General features: G+C 28.7%; 1 protein-coding gene across 1 annotated transcript in view; it reads left to right on the plus strand.

Annotated features, from left to right (window-relative positions):
- Positions 1–18711, plus strand: part of LOC123305133 (dystrophin, isoforms A/C/F/G/H-like) — a 794529-nt gene that overhangs the window by 97851 nt on the left and 677967 nt on the right. The window lies entirely within an intron of this gene.

Consider the following 18711-nt stretch of genomic DNA (forward strand, 5'->3'; position numbering starts at 1 on the left):
CAAAATCAAAAATGATAGATTATTTATTGGAATAATGTTTCGTTTATTGTTTTCTTTTATTGTTGATTTGATATGGTTAAATTTTCGTTCAAGCTAAGATAATAATGACATTTCTTAATATATATCTTGAAGCATTCAATATGTTTTTGATTCATAATAACATGTATCTCGAAATGAATATCTAGGTATTACTTAGTTGGTCACAAATCACAATGTATACACAGATTGGAAAAAGTTCCCAAACCTTAAATTACTTTTAAACGGTTTAAGATAAAAGGCTGGAACATATAGGAGCTCAAGATAATTAATATGAATCGTTTAACGACAATATAGCTCACAAAGCCCGTTTTGGAAGGCGGGTAGGAATGAGGATCAAATAATGACTTAAACTGCGGGTAACGAAGACGAATTTTGAAAATCGACGCTACGAATTTTTTTTCGGATACAGGGCTTGGAGTCATGGAAAATTGCCATAGCCATGGAAAATTAACGTCTGGAGTCTATTTGGAAAAATGTAGGGCGAGGTTTAACATGAGAGTTGAGGTCGTTAAGCAAGCCATGCTGGTCAATTTAAACCCCAGCTCTTTATTTAGAACTGTTTTAAAGTAATTTAAGGATTGCCTGACTTTTTTCCTATTACTGTATAATACTTTTGCGTATTGGAGTGTATTTTCTCTTTTTGTTTGTGTTCATATTTTCCAATCATAAAGTTCATTTAAGTTCTTTTTCTTTTCTGTTCAATACACAATTAATTATAGATATTTATTTTTGTTAGTTCTGTTATTTTGTATGAATTATGTGAAGAAATTGTAGTAAATCTTTTCCACTTTAATAATAATGGGTCTATTAAAAAATAATTGTATTTTGGTAATTATTTTGGTAGAGCTTGCAACTTCATAAAAGAGAAAATGATAAAGCAGTGAAGTGTTATAATTTCTTAGATGCGTTTATATAATTTTTTGAATGACAGTATTAAGCAAATAAACTTATTATCCAGTCAAATTAGTCCATAAAATATAAGTAAGGTTACAAAAATTCCCATAGAGCTAAAAATTGGTATGAATGTTCGGAATACTATTATAAATGAATTGTGAAAAGTCCCCATCAATCCCCCTTGTGCAAAAAAGTTTATTGAGGGGGGAATTTTCTCAAAAATAGGTTTTTTGCGTTTTTCAGTAAAACGATGAGTTTCACAGCAAAAATAGTTTAGACAAAAATATTTGCTGTTACATGAGAATTTTGAATGTTTGAAAACGATGCGCCACTTTTCCTACTCTAACCAATCATTTTTTCGCACGATACGTATTTTCTTGAGATAATTTACAAGATATATTGGTGTAGAAGAGCTTTCCCTTTCGCTGAACTCAAATTTTATTTAGGCGTTTTCATGTCTATTTAAATATATCTCTAAATTAACTTCAGACCGGTTTGACTGTTTCATTCCTATATACTTCAGTTTGCTGAAATTGAAATGTTCTTTTTAATATTTTTTTTAAATCTAAACTTTTACTTCTAAGAAATAGGAGTAAAACTACGAGTTGTGTGTTTAGTGATACATTTTCAGATGTATGAACGATACATATACAAGTGTTTATTCGGTCGAAAAATTCTATCCAGGATGGTTCAAATAAAATTGTCACAATAAAATGGATTTTCATTTCGAATTGAAATCTAAAAAATCTTCGTTTATTTTCATATCATAATAAATGTCTAATATGATACGCTCTTTATAACTGCCTCTGTAATATTAGGATTCCCATGCATTATGCCTATCCTTGTCGCGCTGATTATTTTTTAAAATTTAGACAGAAGAAAAAGCACAAAATGATCCTACAAAATTGAATATGCGAATAATCAATCATTCAAACCAGTAAAAAATTAAAGCAAATCTGGGTAAAAAAGTAAGTGCTACATTTATAATGTACGAAGATACGATAGGATCATAGTTCCTATCGGGTGTCCCATGATACCTCTCGTTTTTGTTTATTTTAGGTTTAAATTACTTATTTAAATGTTTTTAAAAATCGACTTAAAAATTTAATTTTAATTAATAATTTTAATTATGAATTCCTGTCTAGACGAAGGTGTACGACATTTATCTTAAAAACTAGAAATCTGGTATTACTTGAATGAATTTTCGTTTTTCTAGGGTTCATCTGACCTCCTTAAGTGATTCATGTTAACTTTTTTTTTTCGAAATTCCTTACGAGAATTCGCTCGTTTGGACTTTAGATCAGAATGTCATAACGTCCTGCATAGAGTTCCAAGAAGTTTTAATCAAATGCCAAATGCAATCTTAAATGTGCGGGGTCCTTTGTAGCCGTACATGTGGCGATTATTTGACTGATATAATATTCCACATGTGAACAGAAATTTCCCCACAAAATTGATCTACAAATATAGCTACTTGTTGTTTAGTAAGGAATATGTTTTTGTAAAAATGAGACCTTTTAATAAAACTCCCATAATTTTTGTTTTTATTGAAAAAAAAATGGCACTTGTTCACATATTTACAGTAAATCTGTAAATAAATCATACTGTAGGTACTCTCTACCTATACTCGTACAACAATCATGCTGTATATAATATGTATGTTTTATATTCATTGAATACATAGCAATAGAAAAGTTAAATTGAATGATGTTTTTTACTAAACGAAGGGGATTATTCACAAGACAAGAAAAAAATACAAGAAACTACTCAACTAATCTTATTTATTCTTTTGAATGAAACGATTCTTGTTATTTATGTCTCTAAGTAGGTATATGTACATTTGTATATTTGTCAGAATCAATCACCGAAAACGCTCTTCATTTTACAAAATAATCGACTACAACGCGTTGTGGCATTTTGAGTTTATTATCAACGCAAAAACGTACGCTTTTTAATACAACAATAAAAATATATGAGTTAATATTCTTCATTGATAGTTTATTTGCTGCTCGTATAAACGACAGTACTTTGTAAGCCATGCGATTGGAAAAACTCCTAGTAATCTTCTATGTGGAATATTTTCATCTCGTGGATTGGCCATATAAATTAATTATAAATAATTTATGTTAAAATAAAATAAATAAATAAAGAAATTAAAAACCGACTGCGTTAAATAAAATCTGAAAAGAAAGAAACAAGTTCAGTACTTTACATAGCGATATTAACAGTCGGTGCCCATTATTTTAAAGATTTGAGCCGGTCTAGATTTTAATGGGGCCCTACTGTTAAAGTCGCTATGTAAAATATTGGGTTTGTTTCTTTCTTTTCAGGTTTTATTTATTTACTTTTTTAATTATTTATTTTATTTTAGACTTTTTAGTGTTCAGCACTAAAAAAACCCTCTTATTATATTAAAACTTTTGAAGCAATTTATTATACAATTTTATTTCGAGTATCGTGGTATTTATTTCAATAACTATATGACATATATATTTTTGTAATTTCGCTCCAAAAATCCGCCATTTTGTTTTGTTTTTCAAAAACCTATCTAAGAACACTTGGGTTTTAGAGACAAATACAATGTTACCTTAAATGTTGAATTCCATTGAGCCATTTGGAAGGTAAGAGGTTATAAAGAAATTTACAAACAAATATGCATACATACATTCATGCATATATGCTCCTTGACAGTCGTATAATAAAAATTTAACCTCCGATTGTTTGGCCTGAAAAATTATTTTACTGGGAAAGTCCGAGTAATTTTTATTGTTTTTCGTGTGTGCCATTTTTGGAATCTACGTATGTTTTGAAACATGTTATTTTTTCATATACAATTTATGATAATGTATCAAAATATGGTCGAAAACTTTTCCTTAATAATAATTTTTTTTTACATTCTAAGTTTTTGAAACTAATTGAATACTTTTTTTTTTTAACAATTCGAAACAGCACGAAAGTTTTTAGCTTTAAATATATAATACTTAGGTTTAAATATTTACCTGCAGATCTGTCTCTGTTTGTAGATAGATATTTTCTTACAAGTAGATGCATATCTATTTTTAAGTTCTACTCTTTCATTTATCTTTAGTTTTCTTTCCTTAAGTAGACAAAAAATTATAATCAAGATCTTTAATAATAGCAGATATGTAACTCAGGCTTTGATATTTGAATATGTAGGTATTTAGACAATTAACTTTGTTGTTATATTTTTTGCTTTTACGATTATGTGGGTATTTTGAATACTTACCCTTTTTTCTAAGTAGTAGAAACTAGGTAGAGTGTTACACATTGTTAATTTAAGACATTTTTGGCACTACTCCAAAAGTATATTAAACATATTATACCTAGCATTTAATATGTGAAATGTTATATAAAAATGTTGAAGATATAGTTACTTTCTAAATGCACATGAGTAATTTTTGTGAATAGAATATTAAATTTTTTCCCATTCTGATGAGGTATTTTAAAATGAACTGCAACGGAATAACAGTTGCAGAACCAATGTGGTAGGTATATCATGCATAATAAATCACGTTCGATATTTTTTTTCGGAGTTGAATAGGCAAATTTCAACGAAAAATTTGCCTATTTTAACATTTAATTGTGCGTCTACCGTTTAAGTGATATTATTGAATAATTTCGATTTTCAGATTTCAATAGAATATTTTTTGATTATCCGTGATTGGTTGGGTTATAAGAATGGAAGGAAATCAATGCCGCCTATATTTTCAAATTTTTTTGGCTTAAGGATTTTCCCAAAAAATATCGTTTTCTTAGGATCGTCTTTAAATCGTGGATATGCATTCTCATTAACGCTCTTTATCAGTATAGTTAAATATTTTAAAACCCATTACGATGTTAAATTTTTACATTTGGGCTGTTAATGTCTGCGTTTTTATACCATGTATATATGAAATATACATAGTATATTAAGTTTAGTCCCAAGTTTGTAACACTTAAAAATATTGATGCTAAGAACAAAATTTTGGTATAGGTGTTCATAAAATCGCCTAATTAGTTCATTTTCGGTTGTCTGTCTTTCGTCTGTCCGTCTGTCATCACATATCAAGCTGAAATTTTTATAGCGTGCTGAGGACGTAAAAAGTTAGTAGTCCAGGCTAAATACATCTGATATTAATAATTTTTGGAAAAAATTAGTTGCAGGATCGGACCCATTTTTTTGTGTAGGACTAAATGTGTATAACTGAGGAAAAATATTTAAAACAGCTGAATTTAGCCGGAAAGGGGTGCGCCGGGGGTGGAAATAGGGAGCAAGTGGTTTTTAGCGATTTGTGGCTAAAGTATTAATTATACAGAAAAAAGTTAAATAGGAAAGTTCTTGACAATAAAAAAATACATAACTTTTGTGCTTACCATTTTTTCACATAACCTCAAATTTAACGAGTAAAATGTAAAAAACTAATTTTTTTGTTTTTAGCGTTTCTTTTTTAGAAAAAAAAATCGGAAAAACTGGATATGTTGAGGAAACGTTTTGTGTTTTATTACCAACAAATTGTTTTTTGATTTTTAAAAAAAAGTTAAATAGTTTTTGAGATATTCAATTTTTTGGCAAAAACCACCCCTTTTTTCAGCTGGATGAACAATCTATTTTTTTTCATCGTACAGTGTTGACCATGGTCTCATTTTCTTTGTTAGGATGTATATTTTCATTTAAAAAAGTAAAAACATATCATTGCAATGAAAAAACATTGTTGAAATCGCCAAAAACTAAAAATTCATTTTTTTCATCTATACATTTTTTTCAATGTCTATGATAATTATACAATTAAAAATTAAAACCGCGTTCATAATTAATGTTTTCGATTTTTATACCATGCATATATGTAATATGCAAGGTATACTAAGTTTAGTCCCAAGTTTGTAACGCTTAAAAATATTGATGCTACCCACAAAATTTTGGTATAGGTGTTCATAGAATGACCTAATTAGTCCATTTCCGTCCGTCCGTCCGTCTGTGGACACGATAACTCAAAAACGAAAAAAGATATCGATCTTTTACAGCGTACTCAGGACGTCAAAAGTGAGGTCGAGTTCGTAAATGAGCATCATAGGCCAATTGGGTCTTCGGTCCGTAGGACCCATCTTGTAAACCGTTAGAGATAGAACAAAAGTTTAAATATAAAAAATGTTCCTTATAAAAAAATAAACAACTTTTAGTTGAAACATTTTTTCGTAAACATCACTGTTTACCCGTGAGGGCGCAAATTAGGCGAAAATTTTATAGTATGTTCTATACTTGAATATCAGGTTCTATACTTGAATATCAGTGTTATATATAATGAAATCAACACTGACTATGCATGTTATTCCAAAAATTGGAAAATCTATTGGGCAGAATTTCTTGCAAGTGTGAAAAAGGATGTACAACCTCCAAATGTAGTTGCAGAAAACATGCCTTAAAATGTACTAATTTATGTACTGTTACGATTTAGAAAACTGCACTAATGCTGAGGTGGTGTTTTATGACCGTAATGACGATTCTGATCAAGATGAAGAACAAGGAATTGCTATAGAACCTGCGTCAATAATCGACCAGGAAGAGAAAGAAAAAGAACCCGAAGAGAACGAAGAAAATTAACGGCGAGAAAATAATTTGAGCAGTTTAAGTTTAAGTTTGTATAATATTAAAAATATAAAACTGTTCCAAATTCTAAAATTTTTACTTTTTTTCTTTCAATTATTTTTAAAAAGCTAATATTCCCAGCAATGATAATGAAAATTTTTTTAATATTTATATATAAAATGTCAGATAGCAAAAATATTAATTATAACGTTTTTAATTTTTAATTGTATAATTATCATAGACATTGAAAAAATGTGTAAATGAAAAAATTGAATTTTTAGTTTTTGGTGATTTCAACAATGTTTTTTCATTGCAATGATATGTTTTTACTTTTTTAAATGAAAATATACATCCTAACAAAGAAAATGAGACCATGGTCAACACTGTACGATGAAAAAAAATAGATTGTTCATCCAGCTGAAAAAAGGGGTGGTTTTTGCCAAAAAATTGAATATCTCAAAAACTATTTAACTTTTTTTTAAAAATCAAAAAACAATTTGTTGGTAATAAAACACAGAACGTTTCCTCAACATATCCAGTTTTTCCGGTTTTTTTTTCTAAAAAAGAAACGCTAAAAACAAAAAAATTAGTTTTTTATATTTTACTCGTTAAATTTGAGGTTATGTGAAAAAATGGTAAGCACAAAAGTTATGTATTTTTTTATTGCCAAGAACTTTCCTATTTAACTTTTTTCTGTATAATTAATACTTTAGCCACAAATCGCTAAAAACCACTTGCTCCCTATTTCCACCCCCGGCGCACCCCTTTCCGGCTAAATTCAGCTGTTTTAAATATTTTTCCTCAGTTATACACATTTAGTCCTACACAAAAAAATGGGTCCGATCCTGCAACTAATTTTTTCCTTAAAAAAATGCAATTCAGTTGGTCTATAGGTTAAGTTCGTAAATGAGCAACATAGGTTAATTGGGTCTTAGGTCCGTAGGACCAATTTTGTAAACCGTTAGAGATAGAACAAAAGTTTAAATGTAAAAAATGTTCCTTATAAACAACTTTTGTTTGAAACATTTTTTCGTAAACATCACTGTTTACCCGTGAAAGCGCATATTATGCGCAAATTGTAGTATTATATGGGTATATCAGTTATGTGTGTGTTACATATATGTCTGTGACATGTATGTATGTGTAATGTGACACAGTAATCAACACTGTTTATAGATGGTATTTCAACAATTAACTCAGTCAATTGTTTGTTTTCACTTGTTATTAACATATAAATTCTATGTTGAAGTGTTTTTAAAAGCGCTTTATAATGTGACAAGGTGAATTTTTCTTAAGATTAATTTGGAAAACTAATATTCATTAGTTAAAAGCATGAAAAATATTTTCCTATAAAGAAAATTATAACATGCGGGCACTCGTTTTTCCATAAAATACACGTAAAGTGTATTGAATGACATTTTCTGGTATTTCTTCTATAAGTAATTTTCTCTGAAACTTTGGGAATCAAGATTTCATAAACTATGGTATGTATACTCATTGTCAGAAAAAAAACTACAGTTAAAACATTCTAAGCGTACTCATCATATGTTATGTTATAATAGTAACACTTAGAATGTTTTAAAACGAGCATTTTTTCTGACATTGAGTATACATATCGAAAAATTTTACTCTTAATTTTTGTCTAATTTCCCCAAGTTCTAACAGAATCCACTCTCAAAATTTTAAATGTAAATCTCAAATATTTTCATACACTCAGTTTAAGTTAAGATTTTTTATTTTTAGGAAATTGAATTTCGTTAGATTTTTTCTTTAACAGTCTGGTGCTATCGTCATTTCAATTTACAGAAACGAAACACTTAGTACGTGTTTAGTTTCATGTTATTTTTTAAATAATTTGATTCTAAATGGTATTTCCGACATAATTTGTGAATGTTTTATAATATTTGCTATTAAAAAACATTTTTCTCATAATTGTTAATTTTATTTTATTTTCAAACAAATAAAAGTATTTTTATTTATTCTCTTTTAAACAATTTAACTGTTTTAAATATTTATATTTGGTAAAATTCTTTTTAAATAATTATTAACTTTTTTTTTTGAAAAATGTTTGGTATTGTAAGAGGGTGATTTGTTTGATTGTTATTTATAGTAGCAATTAGAGCCCTAACTAGGGCGTGGCATTGCAAATACTCGGCCGCTTGTGCAAAAGAATTTAGGTGCAAAACAAAAAGTTAGTAATTAATCATATAGAGGTTGTTCATAAATAAATAATTAATAAATAATACCGCCCCTTATTTAACACTTATTTAATATAGTTTACTAAAAATTTTTATCCTTGTATTTAGATAATAAAATTTAAGAAGTATTAATTGAGAAGGGATTCGGAATATAACCTTATATCTCTTAATAAGGAACCGACGAATGTTTATAATAAATTTGTGTAAACAAATGCAAATTTTTCGTATTTTGCTACTTAAATTTCGATTATGCAAAAACGTTATTCATTTGACAATGATAAAAAAGTTATTCATTAAACTTAGTATGATTTATTATAGAATATGTTTGGATCTTATGAAGATTTTTGAAATATCGGAAAATGATTTTGGTTTGTAGTTTAATAATTTGGCGCTCATAAGTGCTTTTTCTGGCTACTCGCAGTCGTAAGCATTAAAAAACTAAAAAGTTTTTTAGTTCATTAGTTCAAATAAAAAGTTTTTTGCAGATAATATGCTAGATATAGGTCGCCATAAATGCTGCAAAGCGTGAGTGGAATTGAGTTTTAATAGACTCTTCTTTCGAAAACAATTATTTGGCTGTTTAGGAGAAGTGGTTCAAATGAAAATAAAAAATTTGTAGCTGTATCTTCTAAGATGAGAAAAATAATTTTTTTTCGATTAAAATAAATTAGATTAAAAATGTTTAAATACTTATTTTTTCAAAATCTCGAACCTTAAGAAAAAAAGTAGGTGAAGCGTTAAAAACTCACTGTATCCGGTTTGTGCTTTATTGATTTTGAATGGATTGTGTAATAAACGTATTTTATCATTCTGTATCGTTCTGTATATACGAAAATCAGTGAATAAAGAGAAATTAACAATAAAAGAGTGATTTTTCATACACTCGCATACACATGCACTAATTCAAATAAAAAGTGATTTTCACTATTGATTTTCAAAGAAAAATGTATGTATAAATAAATATTCTTTATTGTCTCTGGCGTTATATTTAATTGATTTTCAATACATCTGTAAACGAGGCGGTGACCATAATCTTGAATAAGAAGAGGGGGATTTTTATAGCCCAATTTTATGACTGTTGAACTTCATGATAGAGATTCTTATATCTTTTCATCTTGTATGATGTATATCTATATACTTGTTTCCATACTATTTCCATATATATAAAAATTAATTATTCCATTGAAATCATTCTCTTATAGCCAAATTCTTTTGTAGCTTTTTTTGAATTCCAGCATGAATTGAGGATGGGAAAAATCGTACTGCCATCAGAACAATTTAAAGTTGGTGGAAACTATTGCTGTAAAATTTCTATATTGGTACGTAGTTAGATAACAGGCAACAGAGTTACAGATAACAACTAGTAAATTGATTGTTTATTTACTAGAGTAACATATATTAAAAAATAAGTCAGATATTTATATTTTTCCCGATTTTTAATTAAACATTTATTATCAGATGTTTCTGAACTGACGGCATACAAACTAAAACTTTTAAGTATATGTGCAGCACCTTAGAGTCATTAGCAAGATCAGCTACATATTCAGGATTCAGTTTTTGACCGATGTGCTGATTTATTTAAACCAAGTTACCGATGTTTAATTAAAATGACAGTGTATCAACCACAATTGGTTCTGAATTATTCGGTTTGGATTAAAAAATGTAAATAAATACCAAGAAAATGATATAAATGAACAATTCCACTTTGAAATGTTGATTAAAAAATAAAAGTTAAAAAGAAATACGAACGAACAATTTTCATTTCCAACGAACAAATTAACATTAACAAGATCAAGGCTAGTACTTGTGTATTCAAGGATATAGCTTGCATGTGTACGTCGAATTGTATTCATCAACAATATTGGCAGTTTTATACTAAATTTAATTTAATTTTATTAACCATTTTTAGAGGGTAAAAAAACAGTTTTAAGTAAGTTGTGTATTTTATTTTATGAACAATAGTTTGTTGGGAAAATGAATTTTTTTTTTGTTGTAATGTAATGAGTTGGGCGTATTTATGACAGTTTTTTATCTGGTTTTTCCTTTAAAATTAGAATAAGAAATTATAACGTTTTTACATGCTTACAATTTAAATTTTCTGTGTACGTATTACATAGGACTAAAATTTTAGTAAATGAATTTTTAGTAGAGCTGATGATATCTTAAAAAGACTATGAAATATTAGTTTTTTGGAGAGTAAAATTTTAAATGTGTCATCTCTATTTTTTAAGAAAAGGCATCTGTTTTTTGTTTTCTGCGTATAGGGATATTTAAAGTAACCATTCAGCATAGCTTCATTTGTATGGAATACATATTTTTTTCATGAAAGCCAATCGGTTTGAGATTTTTTATTGAAGAGGTATGGTTCTTTATACCTACATTAAAATGAAAAAAGTATTTTAAACAAATTCTGGCAAATGTAGTTTTGAAATGATATTTTTGAAGCATATCGTAAAAAATGAGTCACATTTGCAAATTGTGATTTTTCTACTTTATTTTTGGAGTGGAACAGTAACAATTGGTAAGGTTAAAAAAAATTATTTCCACAGACGGATACAAATGCTTTAAGTAAAACAAGTGAAAACAAACAATTGACTGAATAAATTGTTGAAATGCCATGTATAGACAGTGTTGATTACTCTGTCACATTACAGATACATACATGTCACACATATATATATATATATAATTGATATAGCCATAACATACATACTATACAATTTGCGCATAATTTGCGCTCTCACGGGTAAACAGTGATGTTTACGAAAAAATGTTTCAAACAAAAGTTGTTTATTTTTTATAAGGACCTATGTTGCTCATTTACGAACTTGACCTCACTATTTAGGTCCTCAGTACGCTATAGAAATTTCAGCTTGATATCTCTTTTCGTTTTTGAGTAATCGTTATGATAGACGGACAGATAGACGACAGACAGACGACAGACAGACAGGCAGACAACCGGGAATAGACTAATTAGGTGATTCTATGAACACCTATACCAAAATTTTTTTCGTAGCATCAATATTTTTAAGCGTTTAAACTTGGGACTAAACTTGATACTATGTCTATTTCATATATACATAGTATAATAAATTTCTCAATTTTTACATCCGTGCTTACATTTTTTTAAAAATCGATGGTGATTTTTCGAGCGTCTTGAAAGGTTGATTTTGTCGCTGAATGGGTAAACATTGGTTTAGATTTTCATAAAATATTTTTTTTTAAATCGCTAGAAAAAATGGAAATCAAAGAAACTTTGATCTAGAATTTAAACATAATATTTCAAATACTTTTATACCAAAATATAAGTAACTAGAATTTAGAATCAAGAGAAATATGAAATTACCTATTTATTATTATAGTCATTAAAATGGACGATACACTTTTGTAGTAAAATTTATGACGTAAAACATTTAAGGAAAATAGAGAAAATGAGAAATATATTATTTATAAAATGCGAATAATATTCTAAAAGAATAAAAATTTTTATCACAATGTAAATTTTATTATCTTATTTAGGTTTATACGACATCTTCATTATTTTATTTCTGTCATATTGCCATTTTATTTTTGTGTAATTTGAATATTTTATGCAAATTATTATTATCGTTATTGTAATGAGATAAGAGTTGAACATTCAATGTTATATGCCAAATTATTTTTTGCCTGTATTAGCTACGATTATAGGCACACAATTTTCTACTTGCCATTGGACAAGATCAAAACAACGTTATATGGAATGTGAAATAAATGCATTCATTCTATTAATAATAATTTTCTATCATTATATGCCCATTATTTTCAATGTAAGAAAGCAAATGAAGAAAGAGGAAATGCTTATTTTTCTATATTACTAGCTGACCCGGCAAACGTTGTTTTGTCATGTATATTATTTCAAGGAAACATTTTTTTAGTTCAATAAAAATGACTATCTACTATAAGTGTTCAGGGATGTACTTATAATTGAAAGCGTTATACACGTTAATAATAAAAGTATGATCTATTTAAGGTAATAAATTAATGTTTATTAAAGTAACGAATATATTTTAAATTACAATTCTTGATAGCGATTTAAACATCTATAACAGTCACTGCTACGATCGATACACAAATAAAACCAAAAGAAAATGGCCGAAAACTGTATAGTGAGTAGGACAGGAGACCGTCTTCGTTCTCATCCCTACTCCGTGATGTTTGCTGGATGAGAGGTGACAAGGGTAGATATCTATAGGGATAATTGATCGATTGATAGTTGATCGGTTATCGACCGGCGAAGGCAGAATATCAAATTGAATTGAGAAGAAAATCATAATTGAAGGAAATTATTAAGAATAAAAATCGTGATGGAAAAATAGGAGTTGGTCGTAGAGGATTGGAAATTCAGGGTGGTATGTATTTTCTAATGCTGTATCATAAAAAATAAAAATTTATCTAGAAATTAAGAAAAAATCAGGGGTGGACTGCCCTTAAAATTTAGGGGGATGAAAAATAGATGTTGTCCGATTCTCAGACCTACCCAATATGCACACAAAATTTCATGAGAATAATTTTATATAAGATTTGAAATCAGAAATTGCTTAATTGGGGGAGAGAAACGAAACTCTTCGCTATGACAAAATTTTATTTAAAATCACGTGGAAAAGTATTTTTTTATATACAAATTAGGCTCATAAAAAATGTGCTTGTCTTTCCAAAAACAGTAGAGAATATGTCCACATATTTCAGTTTCATGAAAACTCCATTGCTTCTTACATGTTCGTGCACTTACAGACTTGCCAGCTCTTACTGGTACGTACCGAAGTTAAATAAAATTTATTATTTCTGATTTATCTGAAGTAAATTCTGAAAATCAGAATTATGAGCTTCTTGTAATTAAGTTTCTTGTAATGCATTTTCATGTAAACTTTATCACTGACTGAGTATTTAAACAAATATTTTGAATTAAATTTAAAAGAAATGGGAAATATATGATAAATCTGACTTGGCGAATATTGTGTCGCCTCGGATATAGTATTTAACTATTTAACTAATTTCTTATTTCATATTTAAGAAAAAGAAACGCTTTATCAAATGTCTAAAATACTGATATAATATTTAATCATTTAATGTCTTTGTTTGATGTCTGTCAATCGTTTACGAATGGGTTCCATTGATCTGTTGAAAAACATGTATATTAACCTATGAGTTAGTAAAACCTGAATGTCGTCAGGTTCTTAAAAACTGCTGTTGACATATGTATACATTAGACTAGAATCACACTTTCCTATATGATTTCCAATCCCCCGAGCGGTATAAAGAATATTTAGATCCACCCTCTCCTAAAATTTTTAATCCTCCGCCTGGTACTGGAGATACTATATTCCTTAAACTTAACAACTTTAGCGGGAATTATTGAACCAAAAAGGATCTCTGTAAACTAAAATCGGTAATATTATTAATTATTGTACAAAATGTATTTATCAAACTTAAAATTTATTCGACTATATTTTACTGGCTTATTTGAACCTGCTTGAGGCATATTATGTAAAATTTATATAAAAAGATATTATATTTTATAACTATATAATGCTTCCTACACTTGTTTTAATGTTTGTATGTAAAAAGTGTAGTAGAGAAGTATGTCCTTTGAACTGAAATGAACTGGATTAGTTTTACAAAACATAGCAAATGTTTGAAATATTGATGACCAAACTTAAAGGTTTGTAAAGCTGGCACCCCCATGAACGGATTTTATGTTCATTGTGAGCTTAATCGTTGGACCATCGTTGGACCACTTTTGAACAACTTCAATTTTCGTTTAACCACCCTCCATTCGGCAAATATTCACGATTCAAAATTTTACTTCCCATAACCTCCACAATGACCAGCCACGGTTCGAAAAATATTAACGATTGAATTAATTTCTCATAATATCCACCATAAAAACAATGTAGTTTTTCATCATGAACCTGTTGCCTTCTAGATCGTGATTCGTTAAAGAGTTTTTGAAGATTCCAAACTTTTGAAGTGACCAATCGAAGAAAAAAAAAGTGAAAAAGGTCAAATTTTTTACCTTAATCGTTGGACCATCGTAGGACCGGGCTGAACCTACCACAAACTTCGTTAGACCACACTCAGTTCGAAAAACATTCACAAAAACCATTTATTTTTGGCATTAATTGCCGAACCATCGTAGGACCAGGCTTAGTCAATCACAAAATTCGGTCTAACGTTTCGTTAAAATAATTTTCGTTAAAAATAAGTGATTTGTTTTTAATGTTTTTCGAACTGAGGGTGAAAAAATTTGACCTTATTCACTTACTTATAATATTACTTTGGGTTTTTTTTCTTCGATTGGTCACTTCGAAAAACTTAAAATTCTTAGAAGAATCTTAAAATTATTTTACGAATCATGATAGAAGGAAGTTGGTGGGCGTTAAAGAGTAATCGTATGATGGTTAAGCGTTTTCAATGGATAAGTTCGAAATATTTGATTATTTTCGTCAGGAAAAACTACAATGTTTTTTTTATGGTGGAGGCTGTGGGAAATTATTTCAATCGTGAATATTTTTCGAACGGTGGGTGGTGAAAACAAAAATTGAAGTTGGTCAAAAGTGATTCTACGATGATGAGCCTTATTCGAATTATTCTGAAATATTCAAGGACAACTGGAAATTTACATTAATCCTTACCTGTTTAATATCTCTAAATTTTTAAGGACATTGAGAACTGAAGGCGACAAGGGGGCCAGGCTTTTTGTAGAAGGCTAGATAAATTGTTTATGGTCATGAAATATTTTAAACTCGAGAAAAAGCCATTTTTGTCCTTTTGTGTGCGTAACAAAAAATAAGACGATGTTTACCTATTGTCTGTCTATTGATATTTGTTTTTTTCATTTAATTTTAGAATATTAATAGAATCTCCACAGACGTAGTGACAGTTAAATGGCTTGTTTTATGTGTGTAGTGTGAAGGTTGAATTAAAAGCACTCATACAATGAATACAGGAGAACAAAATGAGTAGTAATATCACTGTTAAGAGTGTCTAGTTCTGATATGTACCTGTATTCATAGCCACATGTACAAGTGAATAATAACAGTACTTTATTATTTCCAAGTGAATCATCATCGTTATTATTCGTGTTCTTCTTCTTTGCTGGATAAAATAATACTACTATTTTATAAGCTTGTTTCCACCTTAGAAATTTGTGTATTTAGCAATTTCTATTCCTTTTTAAGAAATTGAGATTGCTCTTGTTTGCTGCTTATAAGTCTTGGGTGCATTTTCTGTTAATGTCTAGGCAGTCTGTTAGTACCTAACAAACGCATACTTTTTCAGATATTTGCGAATAATAATTTTATCGATCTCAATAGAATTATGCAAAAACATCCCCATTTATTCATTGTTGCTGTTTTAACTAACATTCAAAATTGTGAAGCATGACTACCTCCTCTTTTGACTAGATGTGATGAATGCTGCATTCCTTCCTATGTAAAGCGTCGACTCATATAGCTTTCTATATAGTTTTGATCACATATCTCACAATTATAGAGTTTTTCTCCGAAAATAAAAAAAAAGTACAAAGTTAAAGTTAGGGCTTTGGTTCAGAAACCAAACTATAAACATTAATATAGGAAATATTTTGCATATTTCACTAAATTATACCTCTTTATAAAATATTTATTTTTTAAGGAAAATACTATTTCGATGTTATTCTTTATGTTCTTTCTTGGTCGAATATAGATAGCTCTTGCTGTTAAAAACTATCTGATACAAATTTTACCAAAATTTGATGCCTGTAACGTATTCAAAAAAAACTTCATTCGGGTTAATTATTCAAAAAGTTTCCACCACTATTTCTCTTAAACGGAATGAAAAATTAAAAAACTCGGAAACATGTAGGAGTTCGTTTTTAATTTTTTCTTATACCTCAATTTCCAGCAGTTGATTTTAAGATTTTTCAAATTAAAGCTATAAACGTAAATAAAAGTAGGTTTAAATAAATTTTGTGGCTTTCAGTAAAGAATAAGACTCTGTAAAAATGATTCTTTTGGGCAATTTTATACTCTGTATATAAAGTATGTATCAAGGTATACTAATTTTAGTTCCAAGTTTGTAATACTTAGAAAACAAACAAAATTTTGTTATAGGTGTTCATAAAATCACCTAAGTAGTTCATTTCCGTTTGTCCGAGTGTAAGACCGTGAACACGATAACTCAAAAACGCAAAAAATGTTCTTTTTTTCGTCGGAAATTTTAGTTATTTTCACTGCCTAGCTTGATTATCTGAGAGACGTAACTAGCATTAGATTGAAAAACTCTTGTTGTTCGACCTTGGTAAAAGCAAAAACATACCGTTATACATTACTTGTATAAAGGAATAACACAATATTGGTTGTAAGCTTATCATGTTATACTGTATATTGAAACTAGCCTGATACTCGTCAGCTTCACTGGGCTTAAAAGTAAAAACCACCGATTTTTAACATCCACCTCTATTGATCTCACTTATCCCCATTCCATAACACTTGAAGGGATTGTTTTACGCAGCTAAAAGTCATACACAGTTTTCACTTTTTTTAAATAGTCATAATTCATTAAGTATATCAGGTGGCCCATGATTGCCATGAATGTGACATTTACTATTTTAAATTTTTACAGAAATCTTTAATTTATGGTTCAAAATGATGATCACAGATGGATCAGAATGATCATCATTTTGAACCATCGAATATATCTTTATAATTTATAGCTCATGTGTTATTCTGATGTATGATCTATATATTGCTGTACAGTTTCATTAAAAACCATTCGCTAGTTTTAACGTGAAAGCGTAACAAACAAACAAACAATCGTTCTTACTTTCACATTTATAAGATATAGGGATGAGTTTTGTATATGTCAACAAAATAATGGAAACTGTACCTATTTTAAATGATTCTCCATATCAAATAAAATGCATTGCCACGTAAATTCAATTCAAATGTACTCAGTACTCGTATTATTAAGAGGTTTTATATATAATACTCTTCTTATTGTATTATTATAAATGCATAGAGACGTATAACTCAATTATCAATATGTATCTATTACTTAACTAGTTTATACTCTGATGTATATACAGGTGCAAATATAGTGTATTTTAAACTATTTGATACATACCTAAATTATACCACGATGTACGAGTCGTTAAATTTTAGTTCTCCGATGTATTTCTTGCATTTGTATTATGTCAATAAAGCAAACTATATTAATGCTTATTCTACATGCAGTTATGGATGGCGAGCGTGGCTTTACGGAATTCTGTTATAAAGTATTTACAATTATTGTCAATATATTTGTGGGCCCATATTCCTATGTACGCTTGACAACACATTTGCTAATTCTCTTAAAACGCAATAAAATGCCAAATCAAAGAAAATCAGATTATATTTTCAACCCTTTTGCCTCGTTTTTCATGCCAGATTTATTCGTAGACTTCGTGTTAACAAAAATCGACAAAATCGTGACTGTTTTGAAATATAGAAAACATGTTTTTCTATATGTTAGCCAAGCGTTCTCGAAAGTTTTTCCTCCTTCTAGAAAAATGAAAATATTTTCAGGCTCGTCCGAGGTAAGAGCGAGAAAATGAAGCACTCAAACTGATTATGTCCTTACGGGTGCAGTAGTTGTTATTTTATAAAATAGAAATATAGTGTTTTTCGCAAACAATTGGGATTTTTAATAGCACTTTTCAAAACAGAAACAAAAATGCCCGATAAAAAAAATGTTCGTAAAAGATCGTGTAACGTCATTAATGTATACAGTGTATACTATTCTATTCAATTAACATTATTACGTCACAACGATGTTTTACGAACATTTTGTTTGTTTTGGGCGTTTTCGTTTCTCTTTTGAAATCCTGTAACTTTAAAATTATCATGAAAAAATAAAAACAAAATTTTTTTAAACTAACAATTCATTGTATATGGTTTGTGTTTCAACTTTATTTGAAGCATTAATTAGATGCTAACCGTA

The sequence above is a fragment of the Chrysoperla carnea genome, chromosome 1, assembly GCF_905475395.1.
Source record: "Chrysoperla carnea chromosome 1, inChrCarn1.1, whole genome shotgun sequence".
Taxonomy (NCBI): Eukaryota; Metazoa; Arthropoda; class Insecta; order Neuroptera; family Chrysopidae; genus Chrysoperla; species Chrysoperla carnea.